This window comes from Callospermophilus lateralis, chromosome 13 (genome assembly GCF_048772815.1).
Source record: "Callospermophilus lateralis isolate mCalLat2 chromosome 13, mCalLat2.hap1, whole genome shotgun sequence".
In the NCBI taxonomy this organism is placed as follows: domain Eukaryota; kingdom Metazoa; phylum Chordata; class Mammalia; order Rodentia; family Sciuridae; genus Callospermophilus; species Callospermophilus lateralis.
In genome coordinates, this window is record NC_135317.1 from 71311628 (window position 1) to 71325239 (window position 13612).

At 39.6% G+C, this 13612-nt stretch overlaps 1 pseudogene; it reads right to left on the minus strand.

Moving 5' to 3' along the window:
- Positions 1 to 804: 804 nt before the first annotated feature.
- Positions 805 to 3389, minus strand: LOC143412092 (small ribosomal subunit protein uS12 pseudogene; annotated as a pseudogene).
- Between the last annotated feature and the right edge of the window lie 10223 nt (positions 3390 to 13612).

Genomic DNA, 13612 nt, shown 5'->3' on the forward strand with positions numbered 1-13612 from the left:
TCTGATTTCCTGATGGCGCCTCTTCTTGCTGGGTTCTGGGCTTTGCTGGGCACGGTCAAGGTCAAGGTGGGGACCTTGCTGACCTCAAGGGTTTGGCTGCTCTTGAAACGTTAAGCCAGGAGACATGGATCTGAACAGACCGGGCCTTTGGGCACATAGGTGGCTTCCTTCTGAGGAGGTGACAGATACAACACTGAGGCAGGTTCTGACGCAGCTGTGCCTCTGGATAGTTCTAAGCTCTGCTATAGTCTCATGTGGAACTGTGCCCTTAATTTCTGTTTCTTCACCTGTAAATGAGCAACGGGAATACCTCATTCATAACTTTCTTGTACACTAGTGCTAACAAGTTAGAAAATGTAATGTGAGCAAAACCAAGGAATAGTGTGTAGGAAATGTGCAGTTCTCATCATGAAAATCTATTAAATGACACCGAGGTCATTAACCTCAATGGCAAAATACATCATGCTGAGAACTTTTAGTACTGTAAAATGCCCTGTGCTCAGCTGGGCAGGGTAAAGTGCATGCCTGTAATCCCAGAGGCTGGGGAAGCTGAGACAGGAGGATGGCAAGTTCAAAGCCAGCCTCAGCAATGGCAAAACACTAAGCAATGCAGTGAGACCCTGTCTCTAAATAAAATGCAAAATAGGGCTGGGGATGTGGCTCAGTGGTCGAGTGCCCCTGAGTTCAATTCCCAGTAACCCCCACCTCTCATTGCCATGTGCTGAAATGGCTAAGCTTTATGTAATTCTAACAAAAATATATAAGACATTTTGCTGGCATGGTGGCACATGCCTGTAAGTTCAGCTAATTGGGAAGCTGAGCTTTTATGGCTCTTTTTTCAATATGAAAATTTATTACTCCTGTAGGAAATTTACATTTTGGTCTTTTCTTCTTGCCTTTGTGTAAAACCAAAAGAGAGACATGGGCTACTTTAACAACCTTAAATCGGGCTCTAGGAATGTCCCCAACAGCATGATCTTTTTGACAACAACCAGAACTTCATCATTTTTCCTCAATAAAATCCAAGCAACCATAAGCCAATCCCACAAAACCAAAGGCTGAACGAATGTTTTCTCTAATATGTGGAAGCTAATTCACAATAAGGTGGGGAGCACTAGGAAAGAATAGTGTTACATTAGAGGGAAGTGATGGGAGGGGAGGGGAGGGGATGTGGGGATAGGAAAGATAGTAGAATGAAACAGACATTATTACTGTATGTATATATGTGACTGCATGACCAATGTGATTCTGTAACGTACACTCAGAAAAATGAGAAATTATATCCCATCTATGTATGATATATCAGAGTGCAAAAGTGCATCTTACTGTCATGAATAACTAATTTAAAAAATTAAAATAAAAATTCAAGCAACTGGGGCTGGGGTTGTAGCTCAGTGGTAGAGTGCTTGTCTTCCATGCATGAGGCCCTGGGTTTGATCCTCAGCACCACATAAAAGTGAATAAATAAAAATAAATAGGTTACATCTACAACTAAAAAATATATTTTAAAAATTCAAGCAATCATTACTGAATACAAAAAATGATTTTTCTTGCCATTCTTGATCAGTCAGACCCTGATACTTCCTGAGGGCAGAATTTGGCTAGTTGGCTGTGCCTAAGTGGACTTTCTTGTATTTTTTACTATGCCACTTCTGGTCCTGCCAGTGACTACAGAGCTTCCTGGTTGTATAAAGACTAGGACACTTGCCCCTCCTGTCTGTGCCACAGTGCTGGGTGACTGCAGGGGCTTTCACATGCTAGGTGAGCACTCTGCCACTGAGCTGCAGCCCCAGCCCCATAAGGCTTTTTTTTTAAGTTGTTGATGAACCTATATTTTATTCATTTATTTATATGTGGTGCTGAGGATCGAACCCAGTGCCTCACACACGCTAGGCAAACACTCTACCACTGAGCCACAATCCCAGCCCAAGGCTTAGTTTTTAATCTGACAAAATCGATTCTTCTTGAACAATTTGCCTGGAAAAAAGAAGATTATGAAAAAAGTCATCAAATTTCTGGGGAAAAAGGACAGGATGGCTCTACACTCTGATACTAAAATACATTATAAAGTTTCAGTGATAGAAATAGAATGAAATGGAAAAGGGAGAAGCCGCTCATGGAAAACATGAGGCAGCTCAGGAACAGATCGTGTGTAGAAAGATGAGTTGGTGGTATCTGATGAATGTGATAGAGAGTAGGGGAAAGGCTAGTTGTTAAGACACGATGTTGGAATAATATGGGGAAATGAAGCTAGATTCCCACCTTACCTCATGTACCAACAAGCTAAATGTAAAATCTTACTTTCTTCAAATGGGAGATGGGGATAAAGATGGTTGTTCCCTCACAGCGTAATTGTAGGGGTAACATTGTAGTGACGGTCTTTATGCTTTGAATATAGCCCTTGCTGCTCTGCCACTGCAATTTATTTTTAATAAGGACATTTTTTTTCTGTTCTTTTCTCCCTCCTCCTCCCTAATCCCCGCTCCGTAATCTCAGGGGAAACAGGATTACCTTATTTTTTGGTACCTGCTATTGAATCCAGGGGTGCTTAACCATTGAGCCACATCTCCAGCTTTTAAATATTTTATTTAGAGACAGTTTTAAGTTGCCGAGGCTGGCTTTGAACTTGAGATCTTCCTGCCTCAGCCCCCCAAACTGCTAGGATCACCGGCGTGCGTCACCATGCCCATCTCAGCATTACCTTTCTTCCTCATTGGAGTCAGAGTTATCTGTCCTTTGGCACACACCTACCACAGGAACAAAGTAATTCAGAATTTGGAGATGGCACCAGAAGATCTCAGAAATGACTATCTCCTAAATTAACAGGAGATTTACAAGGGACAGACAACACGTTGGAATGCACATTTGAATCATCTCTTTAAAAGCTCCCTGCTCCCCATGATGGGCGGAAGCACAGCCTCTGGGGCAGAAGTCCCTGTATTTCTACTTTACTAGCAAAGCAACGAAACTTCTTTTTCCTTTTTCTCAAAACCATGTCTTTGTTATTGAATTGGCACTGGGGGAAAGGACTGAGCTTTTGGGAACAAATTGGGCACCCCAGATGGGACCCAAGAGCAGCCACCGCTCCAGTTTTCTTGGGCAGGCCTCACTTCCATGCTGGGGATGCAAGGTGGCTGGCAAATGTGTTGAGAGCCAAGCGCTGGAGAGTGAAGAGATGGATAAGTTTGCTTCTGGTTGAAGCAGAGGAGCTATTCCTGTGTGTAAAGGGAGGGACTGAGGGACGAGTCCCAGCAGCTGCTGAAGATCCTTTTGCTTTGAGAAACTCCTGCCTTTTGTCCCTGAGCCGTACAGGTTGCTCCATCATGGTCCACTTTGAGATAAAGGTAAAGTTGCGACACCCCTCGACAGTCTGGTAAGGCACCACCCATCTGGTCTTGTACACCAAGATCCTTGATTCCACACATCTGATTCCTTTTGGTGTGAACATCTGATCCCTTTTCACGGGGACATCTATGATGCCACTAGTGTAAAAGTCATGGTTAAGCAGAACTCAAGAACCTAGGGATATTCTGGTCTGTTCTAGGTTCTCATCTGTTTCTTGGGCTTGGGTTTTGAAATTTCCTCTGGTTGTCCATGTTTGCATCTGTGACTGACCCTTTGAGGACATGGGCAAAACTGCACTGATCCTACAGATAGTCTCTTGGGAAAGAACTTGGTCTGTTTTAAATGTTCCTGTCTACAGCCATGGTTTGGGGGATCCTTTCTTTTTTTCTCTGTTTCTTTTTTGTACAAGAGTCAGTCTGTCAGAGGTGAAGTGGAAGAAAGGATCACCGATAGGTATAAGCCTATCTAAGAAAAATATAATGTTTTACTGTAATGATCTGGCCTTTGAATAGCTTTTGAATTATTATACAATCTTGTCGTAGGAGTTTGTTTGTCAGGGGCAAAGTAAGTGGGAGACATTTGTATGTGCAGGTCTGTCTGTTTTAAAGGTTCCCATCTGTCCATCATGACTTTGTTGTTGAAAGCTCCGTCCTTGTCCCCCATGCCAATCCAACAAGAGGACACAATTTTTGAGAAAAAGGAAAAAGACAGTTTATTGCTTTGCTAGCAAAGGAGAATCACAGGGAACTCCTGTCCCAAAGGCTGTGTGATTCTGCCCGTCTGCAGGAACAGGGGGCTTTTATAGAGATGATTCAGAGAAAATGGGATTAGGGAGGAAAAGGTTAGGGAAAGAAGATCAGAGAGGAGAAGAGCAGGGAAAAGAAGATCAGAGAAGATAAGGGAGAAGATTAGGGAAAAAAAGATCAGAGACAAGAAGGTTGAGAAAAAGAAAAAAAAACAACATGTAAGTTTCAAAGCCACAAGAGATAACAGTCAAAGCTTCAGGTGAGCCCCTATTACAATTTCAGGGATTCTTTCTGGGTTTTTTTTTTGTATCTATTTCTTTTTTTGGTATGTGTTATTGGCCTTTTAAGTTATGGGCCACGCTGCATGGCTCTTACTGGTACTCTCTTGGGAAGGAAGATCTTGGTTGAGTGGGTCAAAGGTATAAGCCTGTCTAAGAAAAAGGTGTTTTACTGTAACACAATTTGGCCTTTGAATGGTTTTCTGGATTATTATACAATCTTGCCTCTGGAGTTGGTCTGTAAAGTATATAAAGAAATTCTATATGTACAGGCATTTATGCAGTTGCATGATAAGAAGTCTGAACAGTCAGAGATTAAGTTAAGGACACAGAAAGGCACTGTCTCGGGTGTATAGATGGAACAGTGGCCCACTTTTTGCCTCAAATATAGCACTTGCTGCTCTGCCACTGCTGACTTATTTTTTAAATGAGCATCTTTCTTTTTTTCCCTCTCTCCCTGCTTCTCCTTAATCTCTCCCCCTTCCTAATCTCAGGGGAAACAGGATTACCTTCCTTCCCATCCCAGGCAGAGTTATCTGTGCTGAGCACACACCCACCACAGGAACAAAGTCATCCAGACTTTGGGGATGGTACCAGAAGATCTCAGAAATGGCTGTCTCCCAAATTAACCAGTGAATGACAACTCCTACAGAGAACACGTGGAATGTAGCCTTTGAGTCACCTCTTTAAAAGGCCCCCTGTCCTGCTGATGGGCAGAATCACAGCCTCTGGGACAGAAGTTCCCTGTGTTTCTCCTTTACTAGCAAAGCAATAACTCTTCTTTTTCCTTTTTCTCAAAACTGTATCCTCAATATTGGATTGACATCAGGGACAAGGACTGAGCTTTTGACAACACAAGGATAGTAGGAAACCAGGAGAAAGGGTTAAAAAGATATTTAACCCAATTTAACCCAATGCTGGCACTGCTTCTTAGCATGGCCTCGGGCAGATGCTGATCATCTTTCTGTGGATCAGGAACACTAGCCCTGGGCTGGAAAAAAAAAATCTCAGGAAAACTGCCTGGGCTGTAGAAAAATAGGCAAAGAGAAACTGGCCTCTGCCCTGCCTTCCTGCCCCTTTTGCCCCATATGGGGGTGGAGACTGCTGGCTACAAAGGCAGTATGTTCTAGCACTGTTAGTTTGTGACCTGGTGTTGCTGAAATCTCGGTTCTTGTCCCGGATGCCAATCCAATAATGACATGATTTTGAGAAAAAGGAGAAAGACAGCTTATTGCTTTTCTAGCTAAGGAGAAACACAGGGGACTCCTGTCCCAAAGGCTGTGATTCTGCCTGTGGGGAGGAACAAGGGGTTTAAAAAGAGGTAATTCAGAGAAAATGAGATTAGAGAGAAGAGATCAGGAAGGAGAAGGTTAGGGAAAAGAAGATCAGGGAGGAGAAGGTTTGGAAAAAGAAAAAAGAGAAACGTGTATGTTTTAAAGCCACAAGGGATTATTGTCAAAGCATCAAGTGAGCCCCTGTTATACTGGGGACAGGAATAGTGCCCCTTTTTAAAATCTGACAGGACTCCCCATTTGGACAGGGGATATCTATCACTAGAGCAGAGCAATTCTTTTTTTTTTTTTTTGTACTAGGGATTGAACCCAGGGGCGTTCAACAACTGAGTCACATCTCTAGCTCTTTTCATTTTATATTTTGAGTCAGGGTCTTGCTAAGTTAATTAGGGCCTCCCTAAGTTGCTGAGGCTGGCTTTGAACTTGTGATCTTCCTGCTGGAGCAGCTGGGATTACAGTCATGAGCCACCACACCCAGCTCAGAGCAGTTCTTGCTATGACAGTATTCCATCAAACTAAATGTAGAAAGAGACTATCAGGGCAAACAGTTGCACCCTGAAAAGGAAAAACAGAAACTAAAGCCAACCTGTGTTTTGTTGGCAGTCCCTGCAAAGGGAAGCCTTAAAAAAAAGGATAGAAAGACGTCCTCCATTGACTATCTATATGGCTAGTGTAAGAAAAAGATTAATAGAACACTCTGGGTACAATTAACAGTGGGGTACTCACTTAAAGTTGGTGGCATTGGTATTTTTGTCAGACTCAAAAATACTCTGTACTCCAACCCCTTGAAAAAAGATTAATGTGTAACAATGGTCCACCTTGTGCTTTGAACATAACCCTTGCTATTCTGCCACTGGGATTTATTTTTAAAATGAACATGTTTCTTTCTCCTCCTCCCCCTGCTTCTCCCAAATCTGTCCTCCTCCGTAATCTCAAGGGAAACAGGATTACCTTTCTTCACCATCCTAGGCAGAGTTCTGTCCTTCAGCATACACTCACCACAGGAACAAAGTAATTCAGACTTTGGGGATGGTATTAGAAGATCTCAGAAATGACTTATTTCCCAAATTAATAAGTAAATTACAACTCTGGACAGAATACGTAGTGTAAGGCCAGGCACCGGTGACCAAAAGGAGGCAGATTAAAAGCTGCTGAACAAGGCTTTATTGAGACTTGCTCCCAGGAGAGACCCCCCAGTTCAACAGAGTGGTCCGAGGAATCACACCCAGGCTTAGTTGGATTGGAATTTTATTGGGCTTAAGGCAGAAAGGGAGGTTTTTAGAGACCCTGTCTTCCTGGGGTTGGTTGGGGAATCTTGCTGAGATCTATGTCCTTCCAGGATTGGTCAGGAGACCCTGCTGATTGACAGATGGTTATAAGGCGCAGTCACTACTTGTCTGTTGGCACCGAATTGGTTGTTCTTTTGCTCCCGCAGGTTGCCTGGTGCTTTGGTTCCTTAGCCACCTCAAACGGACCTAACATGTAGAATCATCTCTTTAAAAGCTCCCTGCTCCCCTTGATGAGCAGAATCAGAGCCTCTGAGACAGCAGTCCCCCGTGTTTCTCCTTTTCTAGCAAAGCAATAAAACTTCTTTTCCCCTTTTCCCATATCTTGTTACTGGATTGGCATTGGGGTCTGCTTTTGGTAAAAAAGGCACAGTTTATGTATTTGTCAGATTGTCTGGCCTGTTCCTGGGATAAAATTTATTGTGTAAATTGAATGCACAGATAGCATTCATGAGAATTGTTTCAGAATATGAATTCAAGAAAGGGTCTGAAACTAGAAAAAAGATATAAGAAAGTTATAGGTATGGAAATATATTTTAGTATGGAAAATTAGAAAGTAAAAGAAAGTTTCTGGATGAGAAAATATTTTGTATGGTAAAGTAATATTCTTATGCTGAAATTCAAGATGAAAGAGAGGACAAAGGATGTAAACAAGTCGTAGAATGTCCAAGTAAGTTGTAGAAGGTTTATGGAAAGTAAATCTCAAAAAGTGTGTGTATGGCTGGGTGCGGTGGTTCACGCAGGTAATCCAGCAGCTCAGGAGGCTAAAGTAGGGGGATTTAGATTTCAAAGCCAGCCTCAGCAATGACGAGGCACTAAACCACTCAGTGAGACCCTGTTTCTAGATAAAATACAAAATAGGGCTGGGGATGTGGCTCAGTGGTCAGGTGTCCCTAAGTTCAACCCTGGTAACAACAACAACAAAAAAAGTATATGTGATGAAATTGGCTATAATTGGCACAGTCAAAGTTATTCAAATTTTAATGTACTGATATAAAGTAAAGTCTGAAACATTGATCTGCACTTATCAAGATTTTTTTGTGTCTGTCTGTTAGGTTTAAACACTTATAGAAAGTAAGTTTTAAAGGAATTAGGGCTTGTACCTGTTTATTTATTTATTTATTTAGTTTTCAGCAGACACAACATCTTTGCTTGTATGTGATGCTGAGAATCGAACCCGGGCCGCATGCATGCCAGGCAAGCATGCTACTGCTTGAGCCACATCCCCAGTCCTGTACCTGTTTTAAAGTCTTTTAAATGATTATTCTCTAACTGGTTAAATAAACAACTGTTATTTTAGGTTATAACAATATAGTTGATATCCTAAATATATGTGACTAGATATATGTATACATCTGAGGACTATGTTTGTATGAGACTTGTCTAAGTGTAATAAAGAAGTTTATAAAATGAAAGTTTATGTAGGTTTACCAGCAAGATAACCAATAAATGTTCTTTTTATACATTGTATCTGACAGAAGGGCCACACTGCCATTTGAAGACCTGTCTTATATCCGTTTGCTTTGACTAAGTGGATTTCTGATCATTAACCCTGAACTCTGCTCCTTTTTAAAAAAATTTTAAATTTATTTTAATTAGTTATACTCGACAGTAGAATGCATTTATGCACTTTAATATATCATACATAGATGGAGCAAAATTTCTTATTTTTCTGATTGTATGTTTTGTAGAATCACATTGGTCATTCAGTCATATACATACATAAAGTAATAATGTCTGTTTCACTCTACTATCCTTCCTATCCCCACATCCCCTCCCCTCCCCTCCCTTTATTCCCCTCTACCTAATCTAAGTATTCTTTCCTAGTGCCAACCCCCTTATTGTGAATTAGCATCCGCATATTAGAGAAAACATTTGGCCTTTGTTTTTTTGGGGGGATTGGCTTAGTTTGCTTAGCGTAATATTCTTCAACTCCATTAATTTAACAGCAAATGCCATAGTTTCATTCTTCTTTAAAGCTGAGTAGTATTCATTGAATATATATATATACCACATTTTTTAATCCATTCATCTATTGAAGGACACCTAAGTTGGTTTCATAGTTAAGCTATTGTGAATTGAGCTGCTATAAACATTGATGTGGCTGCATTACTATAGTATACTGATTTTAAGTCCTTTGTATATAAGCCAATGAGTGGAATAGCTGGGTCAAATGGTGATTCCATTCTGAGTTTTCTGAGGAATCTCCATACTGCTTTCCAGAGTGGTTGCAACAATTTGCAGTTCCACCAGCAATGTATGAGTGTTTACCTCCACCCCCCACCACATCTTCACCAACATTTATTTTTGCCTGTATTCTTGGTGATTGCCATTCTGACAGGAGTGAAATGAAATCTAAGTGTAGTTTTCATTTGCATTCTCTAATTGCTAGAGATGTTGAACACTCTTCATATATTTGTTGATCAATTGTATTTCTTCTTCTGTGAAGTGTCTGTTCAGTTTCTTAGCTCATTTATTGATTGGGTTATTTGTTTTTTTGGAGTGAAGTTTGTTTTTTTTTTGAGTTCTTTATATATCCTAGTGATTAATGCTTTATCTGAGATGCATGTGGTAAAGATTTTTTCCCAGTCTGTAGGTTCTCTCCTCACATTATTGATTGTTTCTTTTGCTGAGAAGCTTTTTAGTTTGAATCCAACACTGTTCCTTAAATGTAGAAGATATTTAAGGCTAACCTTTGACTTTTGCTAGTACTGCTAACTCATGCAGACCTGTATGATTGTTACCTCACAGTATGAACTCTAAACTTTACTTTGAAAGTTAAACTTGGCTTGGGAGAGTACATAAATGTAAACCTTAGGAGAGCAGCTTACCAAGTTGGTATTCTCCCACTTAAAACTGTCGGTAGCAATAGTCTTCTTCAGATTTATATAGAACTAGCAAATTCTATTGGTATTTATTTATGTCATTTGATGTTTTATAACTGGATAAAGGTAACTGGTTGTAAATGTATTTTTGGAAGGTAATAAAGAGAGCCTAATTTGTTCAAAGGTTGACATTGTGGAACATGAAAACATTCTGCCACCTTTTCCACAAAAGGAAACTTAGGTGCTCTCTTACCCTTTCTGTTTGATTATGTTTCAGATGTAATGCTGTATTATGTTCACTGATATTCAGATAGACTCAGGAAATAATTAATGAGAACTTGGTAGAATGATATTTTCAAAGGGACCAAAGATCAGATTCAGAAATAAAATACTTAGCCTCACTAAGTTAAGGCTGCAATGCTCTTCCTTCTCCATGTTAGGATGGCTCTAAAGTAGGCTAGAATTAAGCTGACTTAAGGTTGTATTCAAAATATAGATTTTTTTGTTGTAATATTACTGTGACCTCAAAGTAAACAGGGGATAGGATACAAAACTTCAGTAAAGTTTTGAGTAAATTGTAAAAGGTATTTAGGTTTGTAAAAGACTTTTTAAAGAGTAAAGCTTGTATGTAGTTGAGTTGATAAAAATATGGATCTTTGTAGAGGCTAAACAGACAATAAAGACACATTAGTGTTCATTTTGCATTTTCCTTATACAACTTTATAAATGTTGCCTATTTAGTGTTTTGTAGAATTATTACTTCTAATGGAACAATCTGAAATAATTTAAGACAATAAATCATCACCTATAGGATAGATAGAATAGAATGCTGACTTCCAGTACTAATACTGACCCCAATTAAATAAAAGGGGTAATTGTAAAATTATAGATATGAAGTTATAACTCATTACTCCCATTGTACGACTGGAGAAAGTGGCCTGCTGGATGTTTAAAATCCAAAACTTGGAGACCAAAGTCAGGGAAGTAAAATGACCAAGGAAAAAGCAGCCAATATTTTGGCCTTTGCCCTCTAAGATCAACTGGACCCAGAAAACCATGGGACCCTTCTAAGAGCCCTGCAACTTGGGTGAGTCACCTGACTTTACCAGATCAGGAGGACTGAGAGGACCCTAGAGAATAGGAAGCCAAATAGTGCACATTCTTCAAAGAGGAGGGTCATTGCAGTGAAAATGTCCCTGGTGCTTCAAAGGGAAACCATATATAGTTATCAAGACCCTGACCCATCCTATATATAGCTTGACAAGTAGAGGAAAGCTAAAGGAGCCAAGAGCCTTCACACATGTTCCCAAGAGTGATCTCTGAGGAATCTCAGAGCTGATCTAAGAGTAGATAAGAAGAACATCAATTTTGACCAACTAGGTCTTAAACACCTGGCTGGACAGTATGACCAAAGCACAGTCAAACATGGACATTTAAAAAGAAAGAATGATTTTTTAATGTAACTTAAGATGTACACTTGTACATCTTGTGCCCTACCAAAATTAAGTAAACCTAGAGGCTCCACAGAAAGGGTTCTTGTGTGGGAGTGCCTAATAATAATGATCACAAAGGACTTAGAGTCATAAGTTTGTCCTGAATTGGTTTGGACCTGATCTCATTGATCTTCAAATCTTCCTAATCTCCTACATAGATAAACTCAATCTGTTTTTCACTGGTATGATTATGAGTTACTGTCTTCATAGTTCTCAAAGACTGGCTGAAATACTAATTATTTTTGTGCTATTTGTCTACAAAAACATAATACTTTAGTGTCTTTATCATTGTCCTAGCATGGATCCCTGCTTTATGTATACCTTGTCAGTCACCTACCAACTGCCACCATGGACCTCTGGACTGCCCTGATTCTGAATATCCTTAACTGACCATACCCTACCTGATAGAGAACAAGGAATTTGGATCACTTTTCCCACAACTTTGTCCTCTCTCAGCAAGAAGTAGCTTGGAGATGTCTTCACCCATTTTTCCATAGAAATGGAATTTAGAAATTGGCAGTGGGGAAATATAACAGTGGTCCACTTTATTCTTTGAATTATAGCCCTTGCTTCTCTGGCATTGCAACTTATTTTTTAAAGGATGTGTTTCTTTCTCTTCCTCTCTTCCTTCTCCTTCTTAATCTCCCCCCACCTCCCTAATCTCAGGGGAGACAGGATTACCTTCCTTCCCCATCCCAGGCAGAGTTATCTGTGCTTGGGCACACACCCACCACAGGAACAAAGTCATCTAGACTCTGAGGATGGTACCAGAAGATCTCAGAAATGACTGTCTCCCAAATTAACCAGTGAATTACAGCTCCTATGGAGAACCTGTGGAAAGTAGCATTTGAATTCCCCCTGTTCCCCTTGATGGGTAGAATCACAGCCTCTGGGACAGGAGTCTCCTGTGTTTCTCCTTTGCTATCAAAGCAATAAACCTTTTCCCCTTTTCTCAAAACTGTGTCTTTGTTATTGGACTGGCATCAGGGACAAGGATAGAGCTTTCAGGAACAAAGTGAAATAATGCATATAAATTTGTTAGTGCTCTGTCCATCTTACCCACCCAGTAAATATTAGCAGGGATTACTATTGGTTATAATTGGTTTAGATGGATTATTGTCTAAACATATAATGAAAAAAAATTACTGAAAATTGAAGCAAATACTTCTCTGAACTCAAGATAGAAAATTTTCTTTGTGTGTGTGTGTGTGTGTGGTGCTTGGGATTGAACCCAGGGCCTTGTGCATATGAGGCAAGCACTCTACCAGTTGAGCTATATCCTAAGCCCCAGAATGGTTTTAAGAAGCAAAGGCAGAGACCAGTCAAGCCAGTGTGCGCCAACAACTCTTAAACCTTCACATTCTTTGACCCAGTGAGTCCACTTTTAGGAAGTTTATCCTAAGTATGTTCTGGGGTGAACATGCAAAGATGGTTATTAAGCATTTTTTAAATAAGACCAAATGTAGAAACAATTTAAATGTCAAAATGGGAATGTTTACAGAAAAAGCCTTTGTCCAAGTGCACAATGGACTATTATGAAGCCATTAAAAGTTAAAAATCATCATATTGAACATTGATTAAGGAAATGCTTAGGTTACAAAGTAATCATGACACGAATTGGTAGATATGTATATGTGAACATACCAAAAGGTATGCAGAAATGGTTGTCTCAATGCAGTGGGAGTTATCTAAGGTTTGTTTTCCTTTTCTTTTTTCAAATCCACTACAATAAACCTGCTTATTTTATAATTCCATCTGATTTAATAGGTTTTTTAAAAATAACATTTGTCTTATGGACAAACATCTTTTTTTAATAGGTTCTTTTTGGTTATACATGACAGTAGAATCCATTTTGACATAATTATAAAAGTATGGAATATTTCTTATTTTGATTCAGTCCCTAGGACACTTCTTCCCATTTTTTACCCCCACCCTGACTCCCTTCATTCTATTGATCTTTCTGCCATTTGCCCATAGTTATTTTTTAAAACTCGTTTGCTCCTTTTTTTTTTTATTTTTTGCTTTTAAAAATTTATTTATTTATTTATTTTTAAAATACATGACAATAGTGGAATGCATTACACTCATTATTACTCATATACCACACAATTTTTCATAACTCTGTATATAAAGTAAAGTAAAGTAATTTCTTGTGGATGTATATGATGCTGAGATTCACTGTGGTATATTCATATGTGAACATAGAAAAGTTATGTCAGATTCATTCCACTGTCTTTCCTCTTCCCATCTCCTCTCCCTTCCCTTCATTCCCCCTTTGTCTACTCCACTGAACTCTTCAATAGGGTTTTTAAAAATCTATTTTACAATTTTAAAGAACTGGAGCCTT